Below are 26,334 nucleotides of genomic sequence, written 5' to 3'. Positions count from 1 at the left end.
TGTCAATATACAGCTAAGTGCGTACTTTCATATGCATTTAAGTACATGAACACTGAAGTAAGGTGCACATGTAAAGACATGTACATGGAGGAATGTATTGTGCAATGAAATAATTCTCTTTAAATGTAATCTATACCTTTAATGATACATGGATCAATTAATTTAAATTTAGATACCTTGTACTAATAACTTAAATGTCTCCAAGTTCTTACTCTGTGGGTTAAATTCTAGCTGCCAAAATGTATATCTGGGAGAGTGGAGAGACACTTTTGTGGTTAAGTGCTTGAAAGGGACCATGAATCAGTTTCCAGAACCAACCATGGTGACTCAAAACTGTAGGTGATACCAATTCCTGGGAATCAAGTGCATTTCATGACTGCCATGAATACTGCATGCACAAGGTACACACACACACACACACACACACACACACACACACACACACACACACAACCACCACCACCACCATCATGACCAACGCAGAGGCAAACACCCTACTAAAATAAAAAGCTTTATGAAAAAAGAAAGAAGGTGAGATCAGTAGCAGTCAAGTCTAGATGATAATAGATAGGAGAACAACTTTTCTTTTAGCGTCATGCTTTTAAAAACAAAACACATGGCCATGTAGTGCCTTGGAAGGTTGAATGTAGTCATATGACTTTCTTGTGTATACTTGATTTTTAATGAATAAGGAATTGTGGGTAGAGAAAAGAGCCAAAGAAAATAGCAAGTAAAACTCATTCCTTACTAAGACTGGCATGCTTTTATTTTCTTATAGTTCATTTCCATGAAATATTTGTATCTTCCTAATTGGACCTTATCCATTGATGTTACCAATATAAATTATCTGAATCCTGTGTTCTGGTCTCTATAATGCTTCAAGTAAGGCATATTAAAATAAGAAAAAATAAAGAATAAAAGAGTGAAGTAATAAAGACTTTCTAATTCTAGCTTCCTCTGGTTTTACTTATAGAAAGGGTCAATATGTTAAATTAGGGGTCAGGAAGGATGACTGCAGCCATAGCTGCTGGTTAAATTAATCAGACACAGTTTATTATTTTACCTCTAGGGTTTAATTAGAGCTGTAGTGAGGGCACAAAGAACACATAAATAAGTTTTACTGAACAAATTCTCTGAATCTATATATGGAATATTGTGGGTAATATTAGAAGCTTTTAAATTCTAGATTTTGTAAATATATAGAAATTTTGCTTAAGTTACTTAGAATTATTTTTATTTATTTAATAAATATGAAAAACAGTACATGAAAATATGACTGTGATGTGCGACATAACATTAATTTTGAATATAATTAATAGCTAAAATAATTTCAATGTATTGTTACTTTTGCATGTATATGTGTGTGTGGTTGTGGAATCATGTGTTTCCCATGGTGCACATGTAGATGTGATAGGAGTATATTCTTTCCCTAAACTGTAACATCTATTATGTATTCAGAACTTAGGATGTACTAAACATAGCAAATACTTTATATATCTTTGTCTCTGCAACTATTTCCAATTCTAAATGAGTTTATTAAATAAGACTGGTGTTTCTGATTCTTATCATGTAGAAGCAATCTATCTATAGTCAACTAGGTTACTACTACACTTCATTTTTCTTCTCTTTCAACCTTATAAATAGATTAAGCATATTTTCAGTGATAGTTAAATCATAGTACACATGACTCAGAATAAAATACTAAACTTTCATATAAACATTCGTAATAATTAATCAGTATTATGGTATATCATTACAGCCATTCATAAAACTGCTATTTTCTTGCATGAGATAAGTGCATCATATATATATAAAGTCAAAGTTCTTCATATATTTATGCTAATATATAAGCATATATTGACATACATATAGAAAAATTCAGTAATGCTCATTAGTAATTCAGGTTGTTTTCACAAATATTGTTTTTGTTCCATATTGATGGTATAAAAAATCATCAAAACTTCTGATATTCAATCGACAAGAATATATTATCATATAATTCATGACTTCTGATATATCCAATGTTTCCACTGGGCTTGACTGAAGGTGTCAGCAGATTTTATTCCTTGCTACATGCTCTGTAGAAAATTATATTTGCTATCCTTATACTTTATCAGATTCAAGAACATTCTCTGTGCCACACCTTTCCTCTGCCAAGTTGTCACCATTATTAGGAATTCGTTTTTATTTGAAATCACTGAGAAGACTCTCTCCCATTTTAATCTCTTGAAAAGACTGGTGTTACTATAATGAGCACACTCCAATCTCTACAATAATGTCCGTGGCTCACCAACATTTGAATGAATCCTTAACTCTATATTCAATAACAGTACTTTCTGCCATATAAATCAATTTATCCACAGATTCTCATGATAATCATGAATAATTTTGAAGTTGCATGGTCAACCTTCTATAAGTAAAGGCCTACGAAATTTCTTGGGGTGGGTACTTTTAGAGCCTTGTAACTCTACAAACCTATGATACCACGTTTCTCATAATTAAACAGTCAAGTGGGTAAACCTGTTATGGAAGTTCCAAAACCATGGATGAACATAAACCCACATATACTGAAGCATAGCCTCAAACTCCAAAGTCACGTCTGAGATTTTTCCAAATTAATGCACGGTATGTCTCTTCCTGAATTAGCTCTACTGTAATTAAAGAGTAGGGTCAGACAGTGAGCTCTAGATCTGTCTCTTCTTTTTCACGTTAATCTGTATTCCAGGCATTTTCCATCTATTGCAGTGGTCACCCAACATCTAACCATTTTCCCATGCTAATCCCTACACTCAGTGTTTCAGATAAGCCTTGCAAAGACTGGCATCACTGATTGCTTTCCATTTACTAGGAGATCAAGTTTGTTATCCTTATGTTGGCATTCAAAACCCCACACTGTCTGCCCTAACACTCTTAAAATCATAGATATAGATTTTCAGACTTAAAGATATTCGGACTAAACCTTTCATTTCACAGAAAAAGAAAACAGAGCTCGGAAGTATTAACAGATTGACCTAAGTGATTCTACTAGTGAGATTTAAGACAAGAATGGAAGTTTCCTGACCCTTGTTAAGCTCTCCTTAAATTCAGTGCTACTCTATGCCCTCCACAGTATTGTTTTAGGCTTGTTTCACACATGTCAAGATGCTGAACTAACAGAAAACTGGAACCTAACTAGTGCTAAAAAAATTATAAAGGCAATATTTACTCTGTAACTTACTTTACCAATAAAAGTGCTCATACCTTTCTATCTTACTTTAATTCTGTGCTTTCAAATATACTTTTAAAAATTTGCTAAATGGTATCCATTTATTTTGATTTTTTTTTCAAAATACAAATAATCCAGACTTATCCTAAGCGAACATTTTCAGCAGGTTTGTTCTGAGGACTTATATGGTGGGATGTAAACTCAGACTTATTGTTGAAGTCATGATTAGCTGAAAGTACCCACAACAAAATACGTTGTATCTAATGGGAATGAAAACCACCTTAGAACATGTGAAATCAAATCAGGTCTTTTCTTTACTCATTATCCGGGTGACCCTTGTGATTGTACAATCCTTCTAAACATTAATTTTGGGGAATAAATAATAACTGAGTCCTAATGGAAAATTCTGAGCATGCCATCTTTGTGGCATGACCTTACATGTATTAACATACTTTATGGTAAAAGAAGTTGACTGTTACTCTACATGCCTATCGATAAAGGAGATGAGATGATATTTGGCAGCAGCTTCATTAGTAGAGGTCTTGGCTTACAGGCAGGAGTTGGACAACTTCTCCAGTATCACATAAACCAAGTGTAGTTGGGGGCACCTATAATCCCAAAGCTTGTATATGAAGATAGGAAGCTACTAGAAGTGTGAGGTAATCCTTAGATAAAGAATTCAAGCCCATGCTGTAACATAAGAATAACCCTTCTCAATAATTATATATATGCATGCATAAAGTGTAAACAACTGAGTTAACCTAAAGGAGAAATAGTCCTGCAGAAAGAAAAAAATTGTAGGAAAATTCATGTTAAAATTAGTTTTTATTAAATGGCAAGCAACATTTTCAGAAAAAAAATGCTTTTTCTTTATTCATTTCTGTGTTAAAAATAAACCAATTAAAATAACTATGAGGAGTACATACTTTTACACTTTTGAGATAGATCATGGTGAGCAATGCATCATAAAGAATATAACATTAAAAATAAGGAAAAAGAGAAATAAACTCATGCACACAAACACCAACAATAGTGCTAATAATGGAAACTGGAAGTTACATAGAAACAAGAAATGGGACAGATTATGATTCAGTTATATAACAAATGGCATGAAGAGATATGACATGTCACTCAATTATGGTCTCATGGTAAAACTTCCTGTTTGTTCTGGGAAAGTAAAAAATATTCTGACAATAAAATGAAAATCACATTATAATGAATAGAAAATTATAATAAATAAATATATGTATATATTATATCATGTGTATTGTATATGTATGTTGTAAAGATAAATGATAAATATTCCTATTCATCAAATATTGATCATGAATTTTCCATGTATATATACATATATGTATAAATTCTTATCTTATACATTACATCCAACCACAGTGTCCTCCCTCTTCTTCCAGTGTCCTTTGATATGCCCTCTCTGCCAGATCAATTGCTCCTCCATTCCCTGTCAGAAAAGAAATGGCTTCACAGGGATACCAACTGAACATAGCATAATATGTGGCAAGCAAACTTTGGCACAAATCCTCATATCAAGATGGATGAGGCAATGAATTAGGAGGAAAAGGGTCTCATCAGGAGAATGAGTCAGAGTCACCCCTCATTCCACAATTAGGATTCCCACAGAAGCTGTACCCAAGCTATACAACCATAATATATATTCAGATGACCAAGCTGAGGCCCATGCAGACTCTGGGGTTGCTGCTTTGGTGTCTGTGAGCCTATACTTACACAGCTTAATTGATTCTGTGGAGCATGTTCTCATAGTGTACTGGACCCCCTACTTCTACATTACTTATTCCCCCTCTATCAAGGGATTCTTTGACTCTGCCTAATGTTTTGCAGTGGGTGTCTGTATTTTCTCCCATCAGTTGCTGGTAAATCCTCTCAAATGATGGTTGGCTGTCTATGTAACTATCTTAGATTGATAGGTAAATAAATGATAATGCATGATACATAAGTAAATAGATTGATACAAGTTGTCTGATGAAAGATAATAGATTTATGATTCATATTAAACAAATGTGCAGATCTATCTATAATCTACCTATTTTGATTGGTGGACTTAAAGATAAAAGAGAGAGAAAAAGAGAAATTATGAATAAGAATAACAAGATTTCAGGAATTTTTAGTTTATTTCCTGGACTTAAAGTGTAAGAATCAGCTTTCCCTAATCTTTGGGTTACATATCTAGTGTGGTGACCTATTATATTATATTAGCAAGTTTACTTAGGTAAGAAGCTCCACGGATTCATTCCTCTAGTGTTTGCCTCAAACTGAAGCTTCTTGGAGCCTCAAACAACTGTCATCCCTCACCCTCCACCACTACAATGAGAAGTTCTGAAGAAAGTAACATGGGGGTACAGCAAAAAGCTACAACAACTAACGCCAGAAGCAAAGCAAAGGCAGATCTAGTGAAAGCAAAGGTAGTTTCACCAAATGGTCTATCTGCTCAGGGCTTTGTCCCTGAGAAGTCACGATTGAGAAGTACTGGAACTTTTAAAGGTGGGGCTGAATGAGAAGTCTTAAGTCACAGAGACATTGTCTTTAGAAAGGATAATAGTATTTTTTATTATTTGTGACAATTAAGAAGGGTGTCATTTCCCTAATTTATTTCTCAGCCTGTTTATCCTTTGAGTAGAGGAAGGCTACTGATTTATTTGAGTTAGTTTTATATGCAGCCATTTTGCTGAAGTTGTTTATCAGGCCTAGTAGTTCTAATGGAGGAAATTTTGGTGTCACTTAAAGTATACTATCATATCATCTGCAAATAGTAATATTTTGATTTCATCCTTTCCAATTTGTATCCCTTTGACCTCCTTTTGTTGTCTGGTTGCTCTAGCTAGGACTTCGAGTACTATATTGAATAGATGTGGAGAAATTGAGCTTGTCTACTGCTGATTTTACTGGACTTACTTCAAATTTCTCTCCATTTAGTTTGATGTTGTCAACTCATTTGCTGTATATTGCTTTTACTATGTTTAATTATGGACCTTGAATTACTGATCTTTCCAAGACTTTTATCATGAAGGGGAATTGAATTTTGTCAAATGCTTTCTCAGTACTAATGAAATGACCATGTGTTCATTTTCCCCTTGAGTTTGTTTATATACTGGATTATGGTGATGGATTTACATATATTGAACTTCATCCCTGAGATGAAGCCTACTTGATCATGATGGATGATCATTTTAGTGTGTTCTTGGAATCAGTTTGTGAGAATTTTATTGAGTATTTTTGCATCAATTTTCATAAGGGAAATTGGTCTGAAGTTCTCTTTCTTTGTTGGGTCTTTGTGTGATTTAGATATAAGTAAAATTGTGGCTTCATAGAAAGAATTGGGTAGTGTTGTCTCTGTTCTATTTTGTGATACAGTTTGAATAGTATTGGTATTAGGTCATCTCTAAAGGTTTGATAGAATTCAACACTTAACCTTTCTGGTCTTGTGACTCTAACTAAGCAAGTGAAAGATCTGTATGACAAGAAATTCAAGTCTCTGTAGAAAAAATTGAAGAAGATCTCAGAAGATGGAAATATCTGCCATACTAATGGATTGGACGAATTAATATAGTAAAAATGGCCATCTTGCAGAAAGCAATGTACAGATTCAATGCAACCCCCATCGAATTTCTAACTTAATTCTTCATAGAGTTAGAAATAGCAATGTGCAAATTCATTTGGGACAACAAAAAATCCAGGATTGTGAAAAGTATTCTCAAAAATAGAAGAATATCTGTGGGAATCACTATCCCTAACCGCAAACTGTATTACAGAGTAATAGTGATAAACACTGTAAGGTATTGGTAAAGAGACAGGCAAGTAGATCAGGAGAAAAAAATTGAAGACCAAAAAATAAACCCACACAACTATGGTCACTTGATATTTGAGACAGGACCTAAAACCATCCAGTGGAAAAAAGACCACATTTTCAACAAAAGGTGCTGGTTGAACTAGAGGTCAGCATGTAGAAGAATGCAAATTGAACCATTCTTATCACCTTGTACAAAGAGCAAGTACAAGTGGATCAAGGGCCTCAACATAAAACCAGATACACTCAAACTAATAGAAGAGGAAGTGGGGAACATCCTCAAACACATGGGCACTGCTCAAATTTCCCTGAACATAATACCAATGGCTTATGCTCTATGATCAAGAATTGACAAGTGGAACCTCAGAAATTTACAAAGCATCTGTAAGATGAAGGACAATGTCAGTAGGATAAAATGACACCCAATAGATTGGGAAACGATCTTTACCAATACTACATTGGATAGAGGGCTAATATCCAATATATACAAAGAAGTCAAGAAGTTAGAGTCCAGAGAATCAAATAACCCTATTATAAAATAGGATACAGAGCTAAACAAAGAATTCTCAACTGAGGAAACTTGAGTGGCTGGGAAGTACCTAAAGAAATATTCAATATCTTTAGACATCAGGGAAACGCAAATCAAAACAACCCTGAGATTCCACATCGCAACGGTCAGAATGGCTAATATCAAAAACTCAGATGACAGCAGATGCTGTTGAGGATGTGGAGAAAGAGGACTATTTCTCCATTGTTGATGGGATTGCAAGCTTGTACAGCCACTCTGGAAATCAGTCTGGTGATTTCTCAGAAAATTGGACATAGTACTAACTGAGGACCCAGCTATACCACTCCTGGGTATTTACCCAAAAGATGCTCCAACCTATAACCAGGACATATACTCCACTATGTTCAGGCCTAACTTATTTATAATGGCCAGAAGCTGGAAAAAACCCAGATGTCCCTCAACAAAAGAATGGATACAGAAAATGTGGTACATTTACACAGTGGAATACTACTCTGCTATTAAAAACCACGACTTTATGAAATTCTTAGGCAAATGGATAGAACTAGAAAATATCCTGAGCGAGGTAACCCAATCCCAAAAAAAATATAACAAAATTAAAAAAAAATACATTGATAAGTGGATATTAGCACAAAAGTTCAGAATACCCAAGATACAATTCACAGACCACATGAAGCTCAAGAAAAAAGACCAAAGTGTGGATGCCTCAGTACTTCTTAGAAGGGGGAACAAAATACTCACAGGAGGAAATATGGAGACAAAGTGTGGACCAGAAACTGAAAGGAAGGCCATTGAGAGATTGCCACACAAGGGTACCCATCCCACATGCAGTCAACAAACCCATTCACTATTGGGGATTCCAAAGGTGCATGCTGACAGGAGCCTTATATAGTTGTCTCCTGAGAGGCCTTGCCAGAACCTAATAAATACAGTTGCTCACAGCCAACTATTAGACTGAGAACAGGGTCCCCATTGGAGGAGTTAGAGTAAGGACTGAAGGAGATGAAGAGGTTTGCAACCCCATAGGAAGAACAACAATACCCACTCAGGAATTAAACCACCAACCAATGAGTACACATGGAGGGACCCATGGCTCCAGCTGCATATGTAGCAGAGGATGGCCTTAACTGGCAGTAAAGGGAGTGGGGGCCCTTGGTTTTGTAAAGGCTTGATGTGCTAGCATAAGGGAATGCTTGGGCAGTGAGGTAGGAGTGAGTGGGTAGTTGAGAGAGCACCCTCATAGAAGCAGTGTAGATGGGGGATAGGATAGGGGGTTTTAGGAGGTAAAACCGGGAAGAGGGGTAACATTTGAAAGGTAAATAAATAAAATAACCAATAAAACTATTAAAAATTCTTTTTGAAAAATTACAAAGAAAGAAAGAAGGAAGGGAGAAAGAAAGAAACAAACAAAGAAGGAAAGAAAGAAACAAAGAAGAGAAGTGCTGCCACATTTCTGACTGTGGTGGTGGAAACTGAAGTCAGAGCTTAAAATGAAAAACAAACAAAATCTGTGATGGCAAAGGTTTTCATCAAGCACCAACCACCATTATACCAGAAACCCAGGAGTGACAGAGAAACCCTACTAAGTAATTGCCACAAAAAGAAAAATGAGACAGATATTTTACGCAAATCACAACAATTTAGAAATGTATGAAAGTAGACAAATTTTTTTAAGAAAGACGGAAAGGTACATTATCTTGAAGGACTCAGGACAAGAGCAGATTTTTTTCAGCAGCATGCAAATGAAGAACTCAAAGGAATAAAAATATAATAAAGAGATCAAATCACTGTTAATGATAAAGTGGGAAAAGTCAATGCCTTGAGATCTCATAGAATTCTCCAAGTAGCTGACACAAAGAAATCAAGTCAAGGCAGGTTTTTCTTATTTTATTCTATTTTTAAAAGTACCTGTTCCTTAAAACAAATTTTTACTGATAGTATTTTTGTTTTTATAGGGTAGGTACAATGGCAGGGTTGCAGAACGGGTGTGGGAAGGGATGTTATGCACAGCTGATCCTGCGTGACAGGCTCGGTGACATGGTTTTAACAAAGAACATTTAAAAGTGGAAACTGTAACTTTAAGGCAACCAAATCAATTTTGTAAAGGAAATGTAAAAATAAGCTACTAGAAAGGATGGGTATGGATTTTTTTTCGAATTCTCTTGTTTAAAACCCTGAATGTCAGCATAAAGGGTGTCGGATAAGGAACAAATATAAAGAAGCTACCAAGAAAAGGCAGTGTAGGCGTGAATTCTATGATATTAATAATCATATTAAATATAAATGGTTCAATCACAGCAGCTGCTACATGGGGATATGACAGGTAAAGTCAGATTCAGATGAATTTAATAGTATTTGGCACAATTTTCCGTACACATTTTCAGCTTCTCACTGTTTAATGGCTGCCTATGATTTCCTTTTTATATTTTGACGGTTACACTTTGTGCATCTATTCCTTGTAGAGCACAACATTGTACATTTGGTCACTGACAAGTTTTGCAAACTCAAAAGAAGTAAAAATATTAGTCACTGTTTTCTGTTTTTAATGTTGATTTCTTTGTACTTAGTATCAGAAAGAAAATAAGTCTGAAATACGTTTAGTGTCATCCAACAAACTGATCATAGGGACTATTCCCTTGAATCATGGGAAAATACGACTATAACTATAAGTGCAATATCCACCTTATAGTAGATGACCAGGACTAACCATTTTATCCAAAATTAATATCTAATGTTGTTAAAGAGTATCTTTATATTTAGAATTGTAATAAAATTGAGACAAAGTTCACATGCTATATTATATCAATACCAATTTTTTTTATTAACTTGAGTATTTCTTATTTACATTTCGAATGTTATTCCCTTTCCCAGTTTCCGGGCCAAGATCCCCTATCCTTCCCCTCCCCATCCTCCCCCCATTACTGCCCTCCCCCCAACAATCACGTTCACTGGGGGGTCAGTCTTAGCAGGACCAAGGGCTTCCCCTTCCACTGGTGCTCTTACTAGGCTATTCATTGCTGTTAAACCTATGAGGTTGGAGCCCAGGGTCAGTCCATTTGTAGTCTTTGAGTAGCGGCTTAGTCCCTGGAAGTTCTGGTTGCTTGGCATTGTTGTACATATGGGGTCTCGAGCCCCTTCAAGCTCTTCCAGTCCTTTCTCTGATTCCTTCAACGGGGGTCCTGTTCTCAGTTCAGGGGTTTGCTGCTGGCATTCGCCTATGTATTTGCTGTATTCTGGCTGTGTCTCTCAGGAGAGATCTACATCCGGTTCCTGTCAGCCTGTACTCCTTTGCTTCATCCATCTTGTCTAATTTGGTGGCTGTATATGATCAATACCAATTTTAAATACAATGTTTAGTTGTACTAGCTGTGTTCTAGACAATTAACATTCATTGTGCTTCATTTTTCACAAAAGAAACTATTTTGATAAACTTTGTTTTTAATAGTTTGTTCTGAATTTCCTTCTTGATAAATTTTTCCTTCTTGGTAAATTGGGTAGGTTTATCATGACACATTGTTGAAATAATCAGGCAGTGCTGAAAATAAGTCTAACATAGTAGTTGGTTTGCCTAGCAAGTGTGGGGCCTTACAGGCCTTAGCACTGAAAAATAAGATAAAAAATTGGGCTATTTTGCACAGTGAAAAAACCCTCTTCACCTGAACTTGACATGAGAAGCAGCAGCACAATTGTTGTTTCTGTAATCCTGAATGAAGCTATTGCAAACACAAGAAAATTCACAAAGACCTAAAGTCGAGGTTAAGTTTATTCAGTACTGAATAGCCATTACAATTGTTTAAGTCATGTTTATGGATTAGGAAAAAAACATTTTGAAGCATTGGTCTTATTTTATTTTCACAGGTAATACAAAACAGGTAAGACTGGGGGCATGGATGCTTACTTTTATACTGATTAAATTTCCTTAAGAAGCAAACATACTACTACATGCAAATGGTAAGTGAAAATGGAACACATTCTAGCATGAATAAATTAGGATTAGGAAACAGCTAACAAGAATTGCATACTACATGCCTAAAGTGCATTAATGAGCAAATGAAGAAAATATTATATTTGTCTAAGATAATTTTACTCTTGAGGGTTTTTATTCTCTATACTTCGTGTAGATATCATGGAAAAAAATCATATCTTAGAGCAAGCTATTAAGTGCCATTGTCATGACATACTTCTCTGGGTCCTATAATTACCTTTCTCTCTCTATCCTGGGCAATCAAGTCAAATCAGAATTGAAAGGCCCAATTCAATTCTGTCATTGCTCTCCATTGTCAGGGGCAGCTCCTATTATGAATCAGTAGTCTGAGCAGCCTGTAAATGACTGAAACTCAAATTATTACAGTTACTGAAAGTCCCAATTACCACAGAAATAACACTATACAGATCAGCACACTGAAGTAGGGTGAGTAGAAAAAATTTAAATATGCCCCTCCAAAGCAGCATAGAACTAAATATAGGTCACTCTACAGAATATAAAATAGATCAAACCTAATACCAGATATATTCCTACACAGTTGTATCGCTGTTGTTTTGTTCACTTTCTTTTTAATTATAAGATGGAAACATTCCAATTTTATGATCAGCTATGGATTTTTTTATTAAGTCAACTAAATGATGACTTGCTGAGCTACTCCAAAATGAGTCGGTAGTCTCTGCTGAGAATATGAAAATTGACAAAATGATTCTCTTATTCCTAGAAATTTAGACAGTAAAAATAACTGCAGAAGAATGTGGATAGTTGCTAGTAAAAAAAAAAAGGAATGGATGCGCAGATCTATTTGGGCAAAAAGAAGGCAAGGAAGGCATCTGAGACAGTGTTGTATTTGATAAATAGGATATGTTTTGGATATTCATTCCAGGAAGGTTTCGGCAGAGGCACTCTCAAAAGGTCCCAATAGAACAAAAGATGATACCGCAAACAGTCCGGTAGGAATTCAAGTATTCTGATATGGGAATGCAGATTAAAGGGAGACAATGCATAATGAACATGCATTGATGACATGAAAGAGTCTACTTTGGATTTCTGAGAAACTACATGTGCAGAGGTGGTCTATAGCACTATCAGCATCTACGTAATGCTGATTGTATGTGCTAAGGTGTGGGACTATGTAAGGGAACATGAGGAGCTTCCCAGAGGTAACATTCCTGAGGAGAACTGGCTGTCCCTCCGCATAAGCCATCAATTGGCAATAGGGCCTCAGATGAACAGGGCGGGACTTAGTGAGCCCTACCTCTACTCCCTACTAGAATCCATTTCTCTGATGGCTGATTTTGCTTAGCAAACTTTAAGCTCTACTGGGCCACCATCCAAAATGGGGAAGTAACACATACTTTATAACCTGTATAAGAATTATGCATTCTAAAATAAATTGTTTTATTTTACCAGCTCTGTGAGTCATTTCTTCTATTGAAAAATCCATACGACTGAGGATCAGATGGTCTTGTAAGACTTACTTGTGATTCAGTAGGTATATGACCACAGTTCTGACCTTTTAATTTCTTTCCTAAAATATTTTAAGAACGTAGCATGTTAATGAATAGAGCAGTATCTCAAATAATCTTAAATTATCTGAGTGAAGGACAGCCATCTGTCATCATAACTACCTGTTACTTGAGATAAATGGCATCAGATTTGCACCGGATGAATTTCTTTGGTGTAATATTTAGGTTTGCAGTCATGACAAATGCAATGTGAGCTATTAATGCAACTCTATAGAATTTCTCTCAAGTTACCAATCAGGATTAATCTTAACAAGTGCCAAAGGCATCGCAACCTTCCATGAAAAGACTGCTTATGTGTTATGTATATATATAAAGGTATCTTTAAAATGTCCTAGATAGAACCTGGGATGACAGAACTTAACACCTAGAATAATGTGATAGAATAATATTGCTGGGCGATCATTTTGATCAATATTAAGGATCAGTCATATAATTATGTGAAATTATGTATGGTGTATATTAATTTATATTTCCCGAATGATCAGATTGCCTAATCACAGTTTAAACAGATTACATTTGATACTGTAAGGCAATCCCCTTTTCACTCCATATACAGAGTCCCAGAAAATGAACTCCAGAGCATTTGCAAAAGGAAATGCTAGAAATATTACACACAAGGGAATGAGTAAAGTGCTACGTGGGATGTGGATGCTGTAAGCATCATAGGTCATGAAATAAGAACCATATGATGAGCCAAATTCTTAGATCTGAAACGCTAGGGAGAGAGAATCGCAGAAAAATTTGGATTCCCAGCGCTTCAGGCAGACGTCAACCTACTTACTTAAAGAGATCCTTCTGAAGTATAAATAGCTTTCGATTCTATATTTTAGTGAGTTTTAAATAATATGCCAGAGGCTGCACACATAAGTGCTTGGAATCTATTTAATCCTCATAGTCGTGTGAAGCTGGTTCGTAAGAGGAGGAGGACACCACCAAGCACACGACAAACATTTGGAGCGTTCAGAATCAGGTCTCGACTCTCCGCAGTGTCCCTCACTCTGCTCATTATACAGCATGTAAAAATGTCTTCATTACTTCTTACACTGAGATCAGACTCCAAAGTCAGGTGTTAAAATAAAAGTTGATGGGATTGAAATCACCAAGGAAAAATTTCTTGAACCCTTCAAGTGTTTAAGAATCAAAAGCTTGCGTCCATCTTCGCAAAAACGATGTTTCCAAATCAAACATTTTTCCTTTAGCACAGAATCCAAAGATACAAAACTACGAATTGGGAAAAATGAAATAACAACTGAAGTATGACCTCCTTTGTCTCCCAATCTTCGTCCTACACTTCTAATGTTATGATTACTTTTTCTGTAACTTATTGTGATAAATGTCTATGCTTTCCGATGCCCGGGTCACTGACTACTGACTACTCCGGACTAAGAGATAAAGAGAAAAAAAAAAAACCTGCTACATTTTTCTCATTTGGATTATCATATGGAGAGACAGTACAAGTCAAGGGTATGAAAGTTATTTTAGACTCTAAGTTTTAAAATTTTTGTTGATGTATAATGGATTTTCAGCATTATCAATGACAATGTAAGGATGCCTTTTATAAGGACCATCTATTCTAAAAATTTTTACTTAAATACAAGAAAAAATATAAACTAAGAATTACATCATTGTTTTCCTGGCTTGCTTTCAAATTAAATTAGACAGAAAAGAGTTTTAAAACTAAAATTCTTTATTAATTTCCATGTTTTTACACTTAGTAAATCAGTTTTGGAAACAGTAAACTATAATTTTTAGTATCAGCTGCTTATAACATCCCTTCCTACACCCGTTCTGCAGCCCTGCCATTTTACCTATTCTATAAAAACAAAATACTCTCAATAAAAAATTGTTTTAAAGAACAGGTACTTTTAAAGTAGAATAAAATAAGAAAAACTGTACCTTGACTTAATTTTTGTGTCAGCTATTTGAAGAGTTCTGTGAGATCTCAGGGCATTGAATTCTCCCAGTTCATTATTAACTGTGGAAATGTTTTGTTTTTTTTTTCTTTTTTTTTTTATAAACATTGAAGCTTCATATCATTTTACTTTCTATGAAGATTTTTGGTGGTATTTTGTCTTAATTTTATCTCTTTATTATGTTTTTTTACTTCTTTGACTTCTTTATTTGCACGCTGCTGAAAAATCTGGTCTCTTCTTGTCCTGAGTCCTTCAAGATGATATATCTTTCTGTCTTTTATTTTTTTAAAATTTGGTTACTTTCATACATTTCTAAATTGCAGTTTGCTTAAAATGTCTCTCTGATATCTCTTTGTCGTGTTAGTTACTTAGTAGGGTAGTCTCTGTCACTCCTTGGTTTCTGGTATAATGTTGGTTGGTGCTTAGTGAAAACCTTAGCAGTCTTGTCTTAGTTTTTGTTTCCTTTGTGATACTATGCTCACGGTTTTTCATTTTAAGCCCTGGTTTCAGTTTTAGTCACCACAGTCAGAAATGTGTCAGCATTTCTCTCCTTCCTTCCTTCCTTCCTTCCTTCCTTCCTTCCTTCCTTCCTTCCTTCTTTCCTTCCTTCTCCTTCCTTCCTTCCTTCCTTCCTTCCTTCCTTCCTTCTTTCTTTGTCATTTATAAAGGTTTAGTTTTATTTTTTAATAGTTTTACCTTTCAGATGTTATCACCTTTCCCAGTTTCACCTCTGAAAATCCCTATTTCCCTCCCCACTCCTTTATGAGGGTGCTCTCCCAACTCTCTACCCACTCCCTCCTCACCGCCATAGCATTCCCTTATGCTGGGGCACAAAGCCTTCACAGTACCAAGGGCCTCTACTCCCTTTGCTGCCAGATAAGGCCATCCTCTGCTACACATGTGTCTGGAGCCATGGGTCCCTCCATGTGTTCTGTTTGGTTCGTGGTTTAGTCTCTGGGAGCTCTGAAGGTTCTGGTTGGTTGACCTTGTTGTTTTTCCTATGGGTTTGCAAACCCCTTCACATCCTTTAGTCCTTTCTCTAACTCCTTCATTGGGGTCCTGTGCTCAGTCATGGTTGGCTGCAAGCATCTGCATCTGTATTGGTCAGATGCAGACGCTGGTAGAAACTCTCTGGAGACACCCATATCTGGCTTCTGTAAGCAAGTGCTTCTTGGCATCAGCAATATTGTTGGGGTTTGGTGTCTGGGGATGTGATGGATCCCTAGGTAGGTCTCTGGGTGGCCTTTCCTTAAGTCTCTACTCCCTTTTTTATCCCTGTCCTTTCTTTTGGACAGGAACATATCTGGGTTAAAAATTTTAACCCCATCTGGGAGCCATGTCTATCAACTGGAGATGCTCTCTGCAGGTTCTTTCTCCCATTTGTGTATTTCTGCCAGAGTCATCCCTTTTGGGTCCTGGGAGCCTCTTGCTTCCCTGGAATCTGGGTCTTTTTAGTGGCTAGCCCCAGTTCCCGACTCCCAATTTTTATTTCCATTCTTTCTTCTCTAATTTTATTGATTTTGATCTTCTTCCTTGTCCCTTTAGTTAATTTGGCTAAGGTATTGTCGATTTTACTCATTTTTTCAAAGAACCAACTTTTTATTTCTATTTTATTATTATTTTTTTTAGTCCTGGGATAGCAGGCGTCACCACACCTCACCACACAGAGTTTAGACATTGCCTATTTTCACCCACTTTTCCACTTATCACAAGTCTTTCAGCTGTCAAGCCCAGTTTTAAACAATGTCCTCTACCCATGAAAATGTTTTAACATAAAATTATTAGGGGGCTAGACGGATGACTCAGCTGTTAATAGTACATTCTCAATAACCGCAAGCTCCTGTGACTCCAAATCCAAGTGTATCCCACTCCTATAGCCTTATTAGGTACCCTCCTACAAATGCACAGGATTAAAAACAGATATGAATAATTAAAAACAAAATAAACTGTGAAAAGTTCTTTTAGGAAAAAAAACAACTGTCTTATAATTCTAGAAAACATAATTTCTACCGAGTATTCTAAGGCCATACTGATGTATATAGGCAAGCATATCTGTTATTTGTATTTTAGTTAGATAAAATTATCATGCGATCCAAGGACTTCACCAAAAAGGAAAATAGCCAATACCATAGAGTATACTTGATATTTTTGTTTCCTTTTCAAAGACAACTTATTGATACTAGTATTATCATGTGATATCATATATTTCATACATTATTATTAGTAACTACATTTGACATAAGCGTCTGTCTTCACGCACATAGGCTCACTGCTTTTGCTATGATAGTGGATCAACAAAGTTATGTCATTACCAGTCTATGATTTATGAAGAATTACTCACGGAAACTGCTTCAGCTACCTGGTATTTAGGGTTTATACTGTTAATTAAAGCCATATGCTATTTTGCTGTGCTGAGCAGGGAATGCCTGGTACTAGAGCGGCTGTAGCTGACTTAGCTGAATAGCATTCCATGCATGAGTAGAATAGACCTCATTTGGTTTGCATCCAAGAAGTGATGTTCTTCATGTGTAGATAAAGTCACTGAGCCTTGTCAGAGAAACGTATGCTGAGTTCTTTCTTCCAGGAGAGGGCAAGGAGTTTCTCTCCTCAACCCACACTCTCTCATTCTGGCATCCATATGCTTAATGGCATTTGGCACTGTAGCTAGTTGGGGTTAGGGAGCAGTTGAAATTCATCAAGCAGCATAAAACTAAGGAGTCCTTGCAGTAGTTGAATCTATGAACCAGGCCTTGTCAGCACCATGGCCTAAGGGTGTTCTGCCCACAGGTCACTGCCATTTGCTCACCTAGCAGCAGGAGTGCTGGTAAAGGGGAAGGCAAAGATCTTGAGGATGTAATTGTGGCTTTTATTTCAAATACTTCATTCTAAGATTTTAGCACAAAGAACAAGTTGTGTGACCTATCAGGTTAAACCATCAGGGTGATGAGTAAAATGTTCTGCCTTGTGAATTTTGTCATAGTATAGGTTAGTTCTGTCAGCACATAGGCAGACTACAGAATCTCTCTTATCTGTAATGTATGTATTATATTCTGTAGATATAGTAGATAATAGATATTCATTATGTCTTGTGATATGTCCTTTACTGTATCAGAAGCACTTTAACAAAGTAATACTGATAAAAATTTCAAAATCTATTTAATTATAGATTTCGAATCTTGAAATTAAAACAACTACCCCCTATAATTTTAAAGGAAACATAGCTAAGAAATAAAGGTCTCCCGTTAATGTTAAGCACCATTGCCATGGAGAAATCAAGTTTTATGTGATCTGGGATAATGTAGTTTCTGCCAAATTTTGGACAATTTTACAAATGTAGGTATGTGAAACTGAACGTTTGGCAATTGATTTTCAAGTGTAAGACAGAACAATGTGGAAGCTATTAGCTTGGATTCCTCAAAGGCAACCTTTGGAATATAATTTAATTAAGAAGCCTACAAGTCAGTAAGGAATAAAGAGCCATTTAATACACTTGCTAGTGTGATAATTTGACCACTTTTTACTAAGTGTAATTATTATTATTCCATGGACCAGATATAATTTAGAATTTAAAAATCTGAAGCTAGGAAATTACTTCCCTGAACATCAAAACTATTTATTCTTCATGAACATTGTGGTTCTTTATCTTACATGTACCAGAAATTTTAAAATCAAATCTTTATTTACTAATATAAGGCTACTCATATGCTTGTGGTATGCACTAGGTAAATAAATAAAATTCACCTGTTCAATGGGAAAACATGACAGTGGAAGGGAGGCATGGAAAAACATGACAGCTTTCTGAGAAGTGGTTGAGTCTGCTTGAGGTAACACTGAACAGGAAATCAAATTAAAGGCAAACTTGTTAGCAGTGAGGAAAAAGAATAAGAAGACATTTTTGTGTAATCCCAAGAAATGAAGGAAGGATTGATATGAAATCACCGTTGGCTCTAACTTTTTAAGCATGGCATTCAAATAAGCATCTAATGAAGTGTTTTCACTTAAAATTACACTTTCAGGAAATTTCTTTAACATTCTAATTAATGCATCAAAATTGTCACGTGTTATGATGGTATGTTGACAAAGAACATTTCTGTAGAATATTATCTGGTTTTCTGTTGACAGAAATGGTAGTTGGTGAAATATAGAAACCACACATTGAAATGTAATGATCAGTAACATTGAACTAGCCACAACTCTTCTACAAAGAAGCTTCTCACATTCTTTTTTTATTCTATTTTTCTTGGATATTTTATGTATTTACATTTCAAATGTTATCCCCTTCCCCCCTCTCATAACCCTCCCCTTCCCCTGCTTCTATGAGGGTGCTCCTACTCCTACCCACCCACCCTTGTCTCAACACCCTGGCATCTCCTACATTAGGAAAATGAGTCTTTACAGGATCAAGGACTTTTCTTCTCTCAGTACCAAAATCCCAAGGACCATAAAGATACACTAGATAGGAGCTGTATTCTAATGTATGCCTACAGCTTATGGATGGCTGTCTACACAGGATATGGCAGTGGATCTACCCTGGTGAAAAACTGCCACTTGAGAACACTGCATGAGGGATAAAGACTAACAGATATATTTCATGCAAGAAAGAAAAATTACTTCCAGTAAGCCTGTTAGCAGAGATAAACATCTGAGATATATACATCTTGTGACTGGAACATCATTTATTTCAAAAATGAGTGAGCGTAGAATGTAAGATGCTTCATCTCAAGTCTACAAAGGAAGTGATGGCCAGACAAACTTCCTGACTGAGTTGATGAGTCAGCTGTCCTGTATCGTGCTTAGGAAAACCAAAAGGATTAAGTGCACCAAGATTGCCTAATGCTAAATCTATTTATGGTATTGTTGAGCACAGGATCCACATTGAAGAGCCTTTTACCTTTCATCAGAATGACAATGACAAAAAAAACAAAGAAAAAATAAACAAAAACTCTATATTTAAGCTAAGCAAGTAATCTGGGAAGGACAGACATCAGCAGGAACATTGAATAAGAAAGTGGTATCAATAAGCATACATTGTAATATATGCAACATTATAATAATATGCATTCTAATATGCAACAGTATTGGAAGGGTTACTAAAAGAAGTCATATATATGAGTGATTGAGAAGTGAGCATAAGAAAAATCTCAAAATAAACACCAAAGTAGAATCAGGAAACCCCAGATATGACAGAGTGTATGCACTCTTCCAGAAAATAAACTGTTAGTAGCTCAGGGTGTGTCTCAGTGTTAGCACTTGCTAGACAGTTATATCTACTTCCAAATTAGTAATTCTCATGACAGGTGTGTCCTTACAATAAAACCCAGTGTGATGACAATATACACAGTGCTTCTGAGACACAGAACAAGCACAATGTATGAAGAATCCACTCAGAATTCTACCTGAGTTGATATGAAGAAGGCATTGAATGCAAGGAAACATAAACACAGTATAACCCCAGTTCCTCTTTGTTCGGGAGACAGAGAGTAGTCACAGAGGCCAAACAGATAGATTATGAAGACAGTGAACCAAAAAGAAAGAGTTCACAAAAGAAAAATCTCTACTGATATATATAGTGTTACGTAGGTTAATTATATGTTTACAAAATTAAACAAAAGAATTGTTTAGAGCAACACATTAACTGTAGACAGTTCCATCTAATTTCTAATTACTCTTAGAAAGACACACAATAGTATGATATTTAGATCATTTTCATTACTTCCTAACCCATGACATTTCCTTTAAAATTATAGGGAGGGGGTGTTTTAATTTCAAGATTTGAAATCTATAATTAAATAGATTTTGAAAATTTTAACAGTATTACTTTGCTAAACTGCTTCTGATACCATAAAGGACTATATCACAGGATATAATGAATATCTATTATCTACCATATCTACAGAATATAATAAATACATTGCAGGTAAGAGAGAGTCTGCAGTCTGCCTATATACTGGCAGAACTAACCTATACTATGAAAAAATTCACAAGGCAGAACATTTACTCATCAAGTACACACACACACACACACACACACACACACACAAAACACACACACACTTCCATTCAAATTCACTCTTCTTTATTATCATCATATACACATTTTTTCACATTTTCAATGTTTCATCTGCCATACTAGAAATATAATTATGTAATTGAACAAAAGACCATGTACTGTGAAAATTATCATCTTCCCTAATATTTGCCTACTGTTCAGGGTTCTAGGTATGAGCAAGAATAAATAAGTTATGGCTTCTAAACTCAACTTCTATAGAATATTCTCTTGCCACAACACGATTTTCTGTTGTCCTGAGAATCATGAAATTACTCAATTAACTCAAAGAAATCAGTAGCCTTCCTCTACTTAAAGGATATACAGGCTGAGAAAGAAATTAAGGAAACAACACCCTTCACTATACTCACAAATAATAAAAATTATCTAACCAAACAAGTGAGAGATCTGTACAACAATTTCTTCAAGTCTCTGAAGAAATTAAAGAAGACCTCAGAAGATGGAAGGATCTCCCACGGACATGGATTGGCAGTATTAATATAGTAAAAATGGCCATCTTTCTGAAAGAAAGCTACAGATTCAATGAAATACCCATCAAAATTTCGACTCAATACTTCATAGAGTAATAAAGAGCAATTCTCTTGTTTGAAATCCTATTTTATTAGATTGTGGAATGGCTAATCCAGCTTGTTTCTTGGGTCTGTTACCTTAGAAAATATTTTTCCAGCCCTTTACTCAGAGGTAATATCTGCCTTTTCTGCTCAGTTATGTTTCTTTTCTGCAGCAGAATAAAGATTCCTGTTTTCACTTAAAAAAAAAAAGGAAAAAAAGAAATAGCAATTTTCAACTTCATTTGGAATAACAAAACGTCTAGGATAGCAAAAACTGTTCTCAAGTATAAAAGAACATGTGGACATATCACCATCCCTGACCTCAAGCTGTACTACAGATCAGCCTTGATTAAAAAAAACTGCATGGTATTGGTACAAAGATAGACAGGTAGATCAATGGAATAGAACTGAAGACACAGAAATGAATCCATATACCTATGGTCACTTGGTCTTTGACAAAGGACTTAAAATCATCCAGTGGGAAAAAAAAACATTTTCAAACAATGGTTTTGGTTCAACTGGAGGTCAGTATGTAGAAAAATGCAAATTGATCCATTCTAATCTCCCTGTACAAAGATCAAGTCCAAGTTGGTCAAGGACCTCCTTGTAAAAGGACCAGATACACTAAATCTAATAAACACGAAAGTGGGGAAGAACATCAAACACATAGACACAGGGGAAAATTTCCTGAACAGAACACTAATGTATTATGCTCTAAGATCAAGAATCAACAAATGGGACCTCATAAAATTGAAAAGTTTCTGTAAGGCAAAGGACATTATCAATCGGACAAAACAGCAAGCAACAGATTGGGAGAAGATCTTTACCAATTTTACATCCCATAGAAGGCTAATATCCAATATATAGAAAGGACTCAAGAGCTTGTACTCCAGATAACCAAATGATTCTATTAAAAATGGGCTACAGAATTAAATAAAGAATTCTCAACTGAACAATAATATGGAATGGCCAAGAAACACCTAAAGAAATGTTCCACATCCTTAATTATCAGGAAAATCCAAGTCAAAACCACCCTGAGATTCCACCTCACACCAATCATAATTGCTAAGATCAAAATCTCAGGTGATAGCAGATGCTGTTAAGGATGTGGAGAAAAAGGAACACTCCTCCTCTCTTGTTGGTGGGATTGCAAGTTGCTAAAACCACTCTGGAAATTAGTCTGGCATTTCTTCAGAAAATTAGACATAGTACTACCTCAGGACCCAGCTATACCACTCCTGGTCATATACCCAAAAGATGCTCCAACATATAACAAGGACACATGTTCCACTATGTTCATAGCAGCTATATTTATAATAACCAGAAACTGGAAACAACATGTTCCACAACAGAGAAATGGATTCAGTAAATGTGGTACATTTACACAATACCATACTACTATTCAGTTATTAATAAACAATGGCCTCATGAAATTCTTAGGCAAATGGTTGGATCTAGAAAATATCGTCCTGTGTGAGGTAATTCAGTCACAAAAGAACACACGTGGGATGTACTCACTAATAAGTGGCTATTAGTCAAAGAGTTTGTAATACCCACAATTCAACTCATGGACCACATGAAGATCAATAGGAAACAAGACCAAAGATTAGATACTTCAGTCCTACTTAGAAGGGGGAACAAAATAATCAGGGGAAGTAGAGAGTAGCAGGAACTTGGGAGGAATAGAGGAGGGGAAGTGGGAAAAAGAGAGGAAGAATCAGGTATGGGAGGAAATGAATGAGAAAGACAGAAGGTAATTGAACAGAGGTGTGTAGCAATGGGGGATGGGGAACTGGGTGTAGCAACCAGAAAGCCCCAGATGCCTGGAAAACAAGAGGCTCCTAGGACCCCATATGGATGACATTAGCTGAAATACCTTGCAAAGGGAAGGAAGAACCTGTCCAGACCATATCTAGAGGGTAGGCATGGCCACCTTATTGAGGAAAGGGGCCACCCATAAATCTCCAAAATTTTAACCCAGAATTGCTTCTGCTTAGAGGAAATACAGGGATAGAGTGAAGTAGAAACTGAAGGAAAGGCCATGCAGGGACTGCCCCACCTGGGAATCCATCCCACATGCAGACACCAAACTCAGATACTATTGCTGCTGCCAAGAAGTACTTGTCTGGGCTGGAGAGATGACTTAGTGGTTAAGAGCACTTACTGCTCTTCCAGAGGTCCTGAGTTCAAATCCTAGCAACCACATGGTGGCTCACAACCATCTGGAATGAGATCTGATGCCCTATAATAAATGAAGAAGAAGAAGACGAAGGAGGAGGAGGAGGAGGAGGAGGAGGAGGAGGAGGAGGAGGAGGAGGAAGAGATTGCTGACAGTAACCTGATACAGCTGTCTCCTGAGAGGCTCTGCTGGATCCTGACAATGCAGATGCTCAAACCAACCATCAAACTGATTACAGGAACCCCAGAGAATTTAATGGAAGGACTGAAGGAGCTGAAGGGACCTTATCTGGCATCAGTGGGAGGAGAGGTCCTTGGTCCTGTGAAGGCTTGATGCCCCAGTGTAGAGGAATGCTAGGGCGGTGAGGTTGGAGTGGCTGGGTGGGGGGAAAGCACCCTCAAAAGAAGTAGGGGAAGAGGAGATGGGATATGGGGTTTGAACTGGAGAAACTGGGAAAGGGGATAACATTTGAAATGTAAATAAATAAAAGAAAAGAAAAGTAGAAAAAGGGGATTTGAATTTGGGATACAAACAGAAACAATTACATGTATGTACCAAGAAATGACACTAAGCCATTTGAATAAATGCTATCAAAGTCATATGTTTATATGTAATATTATATATATAATTTTATTAATTTCTTTTTATATTTTTCTAAATTTTAATGTTAGTTGTGAATATCATTATATATTTTTAAATATTAAGGTTTTAATATATTGCTGTAGACATGTTTTTACATTAACATAATACAATTTAATTAGTGTTATGTATGTGTACATCAGTAACTCTGCCCATGTTTTATGAGTAAATAATATATCATAATCATATACAAATATATTGAATTATGTATAAAGATGTATATTCGTGTTTCTACAAAGATAGATGACTCAAATGCATATGTGTACACTCATTGCGAGCCAAGACCTTACTTCAGATATATGTCAGATTCTCAAATTTTCCAAGCCAAGCTGCAACCACTACATAGACACATGTGTTTATACACAGTAATCACACAAGGCTAGAGTTAAGAGTATTAATCATGTAGTAGCGTTACCAAGGTAGAAACCTGACTGAATATTACAGTTCCCTGACTGAAAGCTTGGCTTATAATTTCATGTATTAAGTGCCCGTTTTACTCATTAAACGAAAGGGATCACTTGTGGTCCTACACAAAGTAAGGATTATAAAGTTTGTTGTCATTATCTTAAAAATTAGCCAAGCAGTCGTATAGCCTTCATGGAGGCAGTAGGGACCTGGGCTCTGCGCTGCAGTGGTTGAGCTGTGAGCCTGGCAGGCATGTGCCTTGCCACGGTCCCCCAACCCCACCCCCGGGCTCTTCACCCTGATGCTGCACGAGTGCTGAGCCCGCCTGGGTCTGGACAATGGTGAGGTATTTCCTGGGCCAGAGCGTGCTCTGAAGTTCCTGGGACCAAGCGTTCGCTGCCTTCTGGTAACGGTACTCAAATCCCTATAGCAAACACGTCTTAATCGAAGACATAGTGCACTGGAAGGTGACCCCTGACCAGAAGCTTCTGTCCCGGAGACTCCTTACCAAGACCAACAGGATGCCACGTTGGGCAGAGTGACTGTTTCCCGCCAACGTTGCTCACTCGGTGTACACCCTGGAGGACTCGACTGTGGACCCACAGAATCAGACCATGACCACCTTCACCTGGAACATCAACCACGCCCGGCTGATGGTGGAGGAGGAATGATGTGTTTACTGTGTGAACTCTGACAATAGCGACTGGACTAAAATCTGTCGGGAGGCCTGGGTCTCCTCTAGCTTATTTGGCATCTCCAGAGCTGTCCAGGAATTTGGTCTTGCCCGGTTCAAAAGCAATGTGACCAAGACAATGAAGGGCTTTGAATACATCCTGGCCAAGCTACAAGGTGAGGCCCCTTCAAAAACACTTGTTGAGACAGCCGAAGAGGCCAAAGAGAAAGCAAAGAGACCACACTGGCAGTTACAGAGAAGGCCAAGAACCTGGCCAACAAGGCCGCCACCAAGCAGCAGCAGCAGCAGCAGCAGCAGCAGCTCATATAACTCACTTCCTCTCCCTCCTTCCCAGTGTACTTGATTATTAAAGATGAACCTGCAGCCCTCTCTGCTGTCTGGGGTGGTGGATCAGGGCGCTGTCCTGGTCAGCATCTGCACCACGCCCAGCTCTGTCTGCTGGGCGGATCAAGGGTTGCAGTGACTTGTTCAAGGTCACAGCAGTGCAAAGATTGTATGCTCCACAAGGGCAGGGCTCCCCGTGTCCTCTGCTGGGTCCCACGCCCCTGAACAATATTCAGCACATAACAGACACTCAGTGAACACATGATTTGGCTGCTCCCCCCAAACTAAGCCAAAATACCACACCACGTATTTTGATCAGAAATTAACTTTGTTTTAATTAGAATATAAAAATAAAACAAGGGGTTGGGGATTTAGCTCAGTGGTAGAGCGCTTGCCTAGGAAGCGCAAGGCCCTGGGTTCGGTCCCCAGCTCCGAAAAAAAGAACAAAAAAATAAAATAAAATAAAATAAAACACAATATTTCACATTTGTCCCATAATT

At 36.8% G+C, this 26,334-nt stretch overlaps 2 pseudogenes; both read left to right on the top strand.

Moving 5' to 3' along the window:
• LOC116914366 overlaps positions 1-25,118 on the top strand; it is a 93,660-nt pseudogene extending 68,542 nt beyond the window's left edge.
• Positions 25,119-25,154: 36 nt separating this feature from the next.
• Positions 25,155-26,091, top strand: LOC116914365 (annotated as a pseudogene).
• The last annotated feature ends 243 nt before the right edge of the window (positions 26,092-26,334 follow it).

This window comes from Rattus rattus, chromosome 13 (genome assembly GCF_011064425.1).
Source record: "Rattus rattus isolate New Zealand chromosome 13, Rrattus_CSIRO_v1, whole genome shotgun sequence".
Classification (NCBI taxonomy): domain Eukaryota; kingdom Metazoa; phylum Chordata; class Mammalia; order Rodentia; family Muridae; genus Rattus; species Rattus rattus.
Note: the sequence above shows the minus strand (reverse complement) of the source record. Positions and strands in the feature narration are given on the sequence as shown.